Source organism: Limulus polyphemus, unplaced genomic scaffold (genome assembly GCF_000517525.1).
Source record: "Limulus polyphemus unplaced genomic scaffold, Limulus_polyphemus-2.1.2 Scaffold4676, whole genome shotgun sequence".
Taxonomy (NCBI): domain Eukaryota; kingdom Metazoa; phylum Arthropoda; class Merostomata; order Xiphosura; family Limulidae; genus Limulus; species Limulus polyphemus.
The window spans coordinates 1-8,394 of record NW_013670286.1 but is presented as its reverse complement, the minus strand read 5'-3'; the positions used below and the strand labels follow the sequence as shown (position 1 = coordinate 8,394).

The following is an 8,394-nucleotide window of genomic DNA, read 5'->3' as shown; positions in this document are numbered from 1 at the left end:
AACAATGCATGTTTCCTGTCAAGTGTCAAATATATTAAGTGTAACAATGCATGTTTCCTGTCAAGTGTCAAATATATTAAGTGTAACAATGCATGTTTCCTGTCAAGTGTCAAATATATTAAGTGTAACAATGTATCCTTACTGTTAATAGTCAAGTATCTTAGGATACCAATGCATGTTTTCTGTTAAAGAGTCAAGTATCTTAAGAGTGACAATGTACGTTTCTTATCAAGAGCCAAATATCTTAGGATAATGTTCCTGTCAAGAGTCAAAAACCTTAAGTGTAACAGTGTATCCTTCCTGTTAAGAGTCAAGTATCTTAGGATAACAATGCATGTTTTCTGTTAAAGAGTCAAAGATCTTAGGATAGCAATGTATGTTTCCTGTCAAGAGTCAAATACCTTAAGGGTAACAATGTATGTTTCTTATAAGTGTCATATTTTTTCAGACCAGTAATGTATGTTCTAGGCTATATAACATGTTTTTACAAAACGTTTTTTACAGGATTTAGTATAATCTCTTGACAATACAGTAACATTACTTACTTAAAATCAACTAAATCTTCAACAAATGGTATATAAATAATGAACTACCTCAGAATGTTCTCGTTTGAGATAAATTACAAAGTTTCATGAAACAGTATATCTCCATTATTCTGTTAAAAATATAACACTCTACTCTAGAAGCTCTAATTTGAGAGCTGTATGTTGAATGGCATGTCTTATATTTGAGTTACATTCATAAGACACAATAATACACTCCAATAGCGGGAATGTTCGACTCTTATTCGTCGATGTAGTTTTTGGACCTGATCGAATGCAGATTTTCTGAAGGTATTGCCGGATTTTAGAAATAGATGTCATGTCACTTTCTAGCAATTCACGAGGTTTCACCCCTCCGAAGAAATTCTCCTGTGGTGAGTTGAAAAATTTTATATCTTACAAACTGTTATGGATTACTGTAACATACCTATACAAGATTTTGATTGTCGAGCTGGGTTTTAATATGCATTTTTTTTAAGAAAACATTTAAATAAAATACATATGAAACTGGACAGGGGGGTCAAAGTTTACCTGTCACCAGCTTTTAACAGGGTTACATTCAAATTTTTATTATAACTTTTAATTTCAATAACCAATACAAAAAATAAGCCAATTGTGCACAATGTAATTCAGATGGTTTTCTGTTTTGTTTGAGCAGTAAAAGTCAAGTAATTTGTCATTGGATATCGGACTTTGATTGGAAATGTAACAACATTTTTTTAAACCTATGTATAAGTGAGGGAATGAAATAAAAAATTACATTAGTTTTGAACTAGATGAGATACTTTTTGGACAACCAACACACAGAATAAAAAAACTTATGAAAGAAGAAACTGAACTCCACATAACAGACAGGTAAATGTGTAAATGGCTTAAATAAACTTCACTTCCTTAATCTGGTTTACACAATAATACAAGTTGTTTATGAAAGCTGATCACATACATACTGCACCTATACCGATATACATCTATCATACCACAGTTGGTTTGATGGCCTTACTAGTACAAGATACAGCAGATATTACCCTTTGTTTTCTTAGACATACAGTCAGCTGTCTTACATTCAGGCTGTTACAGTGACAGCCACCACTCCATACAACAGTGTTTTACAGTTACAGCTACCTCTCTATACAACAATGTTTTACAGTTACAGCCACCACTCTATACAACAGTGTTTTACAGTTACAACCACCACTCCATACAACAGTTTTACAGTTACAGTCACCACTCCATACAACAGTGTTTTACAGTTACAGCCACCACTCTATACAACAGTGTTTTACAGTTACAACCACCACTCCATACAACAGTGTTTTACAGTTACAGCCACCACTCTATACAACAGTGTTTTACAGTTACAACCACCACTCCATACAACAGTGTTTTACAGTTACAGCCACCACTCTATACAACAGTGTTTTACAGTTACAACCACCACTCCATACAACAGTTTTACAGTTACAGCCACCTCTCTATATAAGAATTTTATGGTTACAAGCTACCTCTCTATACAATAGTGTTTTACAGTTACAGCCACTACTCTATACAAGTTTTACAGTTACAACTACCACTCCATACAACAGTGTTTTACAGTTACAGCCACCACTCTATACAACAGTGTTTTACAGTTACAACCACCACTCCATACAACAGTTTTACAGTTACAGCCACCTCTCTATATAAGAGTTTTACGGTTACAAGCTACCTCTCTATACAAGTTTTACAGTTACAGCTACCTCCATACAATAGTGTTTTGCAGTTACAGCTACCTCCATACAACCAGTGTTTTGCAGTTACAAGATATTACTTCTCTATACAACAATGCTTTAGAAACAGATGTGAAATGACATTAGTTTATTGACAAGAAGTATGTTAGTTACTTACAACATGTTTATTGACAAGAAGTATGTTAGTTACTTACAACATGTTTATTGACAAGAAGTATGTTAGTTACTTACAGTACTTCTTGTCAATAAACATGGAGTAACTAACATACTTCTTGTCAATAAACATGCTGTAAGTAACTAACATACTTGTCAATAAACATGTTGTAAGTAACTAACAACAGCATGTTTCTCCCACAAAAATGCTTCTAGTTGACCAGATTTATCCCTGAGTTGTAGTTTTAATAGAAAGGTATATTCCAGCTGAGGAAGAGGCTTGACAGCACCTTTATGACAAAACAATAAACATATATAGTTACAAAACATATCCCATGAGGTACAAACATTAAGCAGGTTTCTTAAATAATGCAATATTTTACTTCCAAAAAAGAAACAACTTGGTTTCCTAAATATTATGGCAGTAGCATCATTTATCTAGTTTCCACTCAGCTCTATAATTAAACCCTTTCCTTACTTCCTCTCCTAAAGATGACCAACATCTTTGGAAAGAATCTGTTTCCTGTATATCTGTCTATACATGTATTTTGTTATCTCTCAGTTAAACATATTTCATTATATAACCAGAGATTCAAACGTGGCACAACACACAGATGACCACAAACAAATTTACCTTAATCCATGAAATCAATAACAAACTTATGACAACAAATACTTACACAGTATCTGACTACAGTTCATTAAGCAAAACTTAAATCTTTTTAAAGTTATCACAACGATATTATTGAGAAAAGATGTGCAAAAAGGTATTGTGCAATTTTTTTACATTAGAGAATTTCTGTAACAAATGTAAAAAACCATATCTTTCAGAAAGATAGAAAAACCGAGGCCTCAGGCCAACCTTAACCATATAGTCAGCAGTGGTTGAAGTTTCTTGTTACAATCTACACTCAGACTGACTTAAATCACAGAAATCAATTACTGATTATTCATTACAATATACAACTATTACTGTTTATCCATTACAAGATACAACTATTACTGTTTATCTATTACAATACATAAATATTACTGTTAATCCACTACAAGACATAAATATTACTGTTTATCCATTACAAGACATAACTATTACTGTTTATCCATTACAAGATACAACTATTAGTTTATCCATTACAAGATACAACTATTACCGTTAATCCACTACAAGACATAAATATTACTGTTTATCCATTACAAGACATAACTATTACTGTTTATCCATTATAAGATACAACTATTACTGTTTATCCACTACAAGACATAAATATTACTGTTTATCCATTACAAGACATAAATATTACTGTTTATCCATTACAAGATACAACTATTACTGTTTATCCATTACAAGACATAACTATTACTGTTTATCCATTACAAGATACAACTATTACTGTTTATCCATTACAAGATACAACTATTACTGTTTATCCATTACAATATACAACTATTAGTTTATCCATTACAAGATACAACTAATACTGTTTATCCATTACAAGACATAAATATTACTGTTTATCTATTACAAGATACAACTATTAGTTTATCCATTACAAGATACAACTATTAGTTTATCCATTACAAGATACAACTATTACTATTTATCCATTACAAGGTAAAAGAGATTAGTCTAAATACTTTTAATATCACTTTCATTTCTGCAATTTTCATATTTACAAAACTATTAAGTCTGTAAATATTTACTTTGAAATCACTGTAAGACAAACACATCTAATGTAATTTTTTAACCCTATGTGCACAGGTTGTTCCATTGGACCAACACCTAAGTTAAAGAATTAATGCTTACTGTAACTTTGAAGGAACCAAGTGTATTTTCACAACACTTGCCAACTTTTTAGTACACACTACAAGTCTGCTTTACATGAAAAAAATCAGACTTTTGAATAATGTATTTTTACTAAAGATTTATCTGTGAACTTACAGGGCCTTTAGTAACTCAGTCTGAGTGAAAGGTGATTTTTTTATGCTTAAAATACAAATACTTCTTTCCATATTAGTTTTATTATTCTTTCATTTGCAGAAGCCCTAGAACTTTGTACATGAATATTGTAAGTTTTTTTGGTAGAACTTTGTACATTATATCTTATTTTCTCTACCCTAACACTAACTGTAACAAAAGTTGAAAAACCATGAAATAAAACCAAAAAGTTTTGTTTTTCTAGACTGATTGGAGATTGTAACAGGTAACTACAATTAGCTATCTTAAGAGCTTTAGGCCTTTTAATTTTTCATGACTGTTTTCCTTTAATTTTATTCTTCATTTCAATCGTGTTTATCTACCACGACAAGAAATAAATCACCCAGGGGAAATGCAGAGAGTTTAGGGTAAACAAAGTGACAACTGATTACATGTTCTTTGAGAAGTGATCACAGAAGAAAAAAATAAATTCATTCATTCATTTTAGTTTTCTTCTATAACTTATTTTTACATTTTAGTTACTTTTGGAAAATAAATAAAAATATGGATAAAATAATTTAGATCTTAGCTCTAGGTCAGCTTGTATTCAAAACCTACTTTCATAACCCATGTTTTACTAACATGTTTCTCATCTATAAATTATTCTTGCAGCTATCAAATATGAATATTATAAAACCAAAAACTTATCACTTACTAACTTAAAGTGTACAAAGACTGCTGTAACTTATCAATAAATAGGTTAGAAATAATTAATTACTTGTCACATCTACATCTTCAGTCGAAGTTCACTGAGCCAAATTAGTGACTTTAAAAACAACAACAGATCATGTGGTTTATGCAGTGTACAACTTGCTTTTCCTATTGGTTATAAGCATGACTAATAGCAATGTGAGAGAGAGAACTGAAAGACAGATTGTGATAAGAAGAGTACAGCATGTTGGTTTGACTTTCTTGTTGAGATATCAGTAATGTTAAGAGGCTAGAAATTTATGTTATAATTTAGTGGTATCTAGAAGTGTCAAACTCAAAATATTAACATAGGAGTAGAATAAAAGGAGTGAAGAATATATCTAAATATTTCCTTTTGAAATTAATAAATTAAAACTTGTATAGTATTGAAATTTAAATTATAAGCTGCATTTGGATGCCAAGTTTAATGGCATACATTAATAATAAAGATATTTAATGAAATTTTGAATGTAACTCTATAGAAAGGTCATGACATCTGCACCTTGACCCACATGTATGCATACGGTTAAAAATAGTGAATGACATAGCAGGAACACTTGTGTACTGAAGACAGCTATAAGATCACTCAAATTCAATACACGTATTAAGATAAAAAAATTACTAGATGATGTGGAAGGCACGTTTGCACACTGGGGACAAGAGTACAAACGAACTCCATTTTCTTCTCGAAAATAGCCAACATTACACTTGATATCTTCTGATCTGAAAAAGAGACAAAAAACATTTTATGTTCTAGGATCAACAGTCACTTTAAAATTGAAACATGAATAAACTTATCAAACAACACAATCTGGCTTTTGAAAATTGTGCTGAAAAAATGAATAATCCTCCATACAAGGATGTAACTATGTTACGATAAGTATATACACCTTGCAAGCATCCTACACACAGAATGTTGTAAAATATAAAACTGTGACTACACCCCTCTGACAGATGTGAAAGAATAAAATGCAGAATATGAAAAGTTGTTGTTGAAATGAAACAAGTTAAATCAGAAGTATGGTTACTTACATGTAATTGCATACTGGACAGTACAAGTGTAAAAACTCTTCAACAGGGTCGACAGGAGGATCAACTCCAATAACAAAGCCACACACTTTAAAAACACCAGGTGAAGCTTTGGCTAAAATATCTTTTATCAGGACGGGCTCTAAGCTCTGATACTTAGTGATTTCTGGAAATAGAAAACCTCATAAAATAAAACTGTTAGAAACAATATTTCTGTAGTGAACTAAATAAATACTGTAAAATAACAATTCTTTACTGAAATTTAAAACTATCTTGCATTAAAATTAAAAAATCTTGTAAATTAATAGTTTTGTACTAAAATAAAACTTTCTTTTTTGTTGTTAAGAAGAAAGCTACACAATGAACTACGTGTTTTCTCCACTGTGGGTAATGAAACTCGATTTTTAGCATTTGAAGTGCTCATACTTACCAAGTTACTAGTGGTAGGGGGAGAAGCAAATAATAAACAAAATTGTAAGACATGATTTCAATACTGGGTGAGCAAGTTTTATAAAAAACTTGCATTGCTAGGAGAGTGTGGACAATCACTGCATAAGAAACCAGTGTGGAATTATGGAAAGAAAAAAAACTACATTGTTTTAAATATGTTGAATCTGTAAAGATAAATATCTTAAAAACTTTACGTAATCCTCGTTCACAGGAACATGCAGCACCTTTATTACAATTGATTCATACAAACTTAAAATTACACATTAATAATTCTGGAGTAATAGACTGATCAACAGTTTAGGTTCCATTTTTTTTATTTGTAACATGTAACTTATTGAAAGCCTTACCAGTGACATTCTTCTGTATTTTCCATTTTCTAACTGATCTTGTGGGTTTTGATTCTGGTGGTATTCCTGTAATTTAACTGTTATCTATAAATACAACTTATATATGCAAGTTTTGTTTCATGATAAAAAAAGACAAACAGAACAAAGATAGCAAAATGTTTAAATTAAAAATTATCCACAGTATAAAGAAAAACCATTTTGATATAGTTAATGTGCTTATGGATACAATCAATGTGTAATTACATAACACATTAATCAAAGATGAGAATGTTTATGACATTAATTAGTTTGACTAATGTACTTGAAAGATGAGGTCCTAGGCCACCAATAAATCTTTACCATTTATAGTCTGAAGTGATGACTACTGCAATCAACAAGAAAATAACTGAAATTCTAAGACCAAAGGATGTATTTTTAAATTTTCAAAAGGGTTTCACAACATCAAAATGATAGAAATTTTTTGAAGTAAAAACTATTTAGTATGTTTGTACTAAGTTTCAAGCAATTTGGTTAATATTCTCACCATGAGAAGAAAACAAAATCTGAAAATAACTGTGACAGTCTTTTGGTCTGGTAAGGGTTAATGTAGAATATCAGTAACAGTCTTTTGGTCTGGTAAGGGTTAATGTAGAATATCAGTGAAAGTCTTGTTGCCTAGTAAGGGTTAATGGAGAATATCAGTAATAATCTTTCAACCTGGTAAGGGTTAATGTAGAATATCAGTAATAATCTTTCAACCTGGTAAAGGTTAATGAGAATAATATCTGTGAAATTCTTTCAACCTGGTAAAGGTTAATGGAGAATATCAGTAATAATATTTTAACCTAGTAAAGGTTAATGGAGAATATCAGTAATAATATTTTAACCTTGTAAAGGTTAATGGAGAATATCAGTAATAATCTTTTAACCTGGTAAAGGTTAATGGAGAATATCAGTAATAATATTTCAACCTGGTAAAGGTTAATGGAGAATATCTGTGAAATTCTTTCAACCTGGTAAAGGTTAATGGAGAATATCAGTAATAATATTTCAACCTGGTAAAGGTTAATGGAGAATATCAGTAATAATATTTTAACCTTATAAAGGTTAATGGAGAATATCAGTAATAATCTTTTAACCTGGTAAAGGTTAATGGAGAATATCAGTAATAATATTTCAACCTGGTAAAGGTTAATGGAGAATATCAGTAATAATATTTCAACCTGGTAAAGGTTAATGGGGAATATCAGTTTTTCATCCTGGTAAGGGTTTATGCCTTTAATCCTTAGCCTAAGTTTATTCCAGATATATTAACAACACAAACAACACCTATTAATGTCTCATGCACGATTTGATTAAATTCCAAGATATTATTTGCAATGAAGAATTTTATATCACATATTTCATTTCTAATTTTTTTCAAAGGTCAAGAAATATGCTCTAAAGTAGATTACAAACCAATAATTTTCTTTATTTACATCTACAATATTTACATCTACAAT

At 30.5% G+C, this 8,394-nt stretch overlaps 1 long non-coding RNA gene across 1 annotated transcript; it reads right to left on the bottom strand.

Moving 5' to 3' along the window:
• Positions 1-12: 12 nt before the first annotated feature.
• Positions 13-6,994, bottom strand: LOC111088895. Its single transcript, XR_002613270.1, has 5 exons — positions 6,914-6,994; positions 6,120-6,282; positions 5,710-5,810; positions 2,609-2,712; positions 13-911 (listed from the first exon to the last, which is right to left on the bottom strand). It is a non-coding gene; the product is annotated as an uncharacterized LOC111088895 (long non-coding RNA).
• Between the last annotated feature and the right edge of the window lie 1,400 nt (positions 6,995-8,394).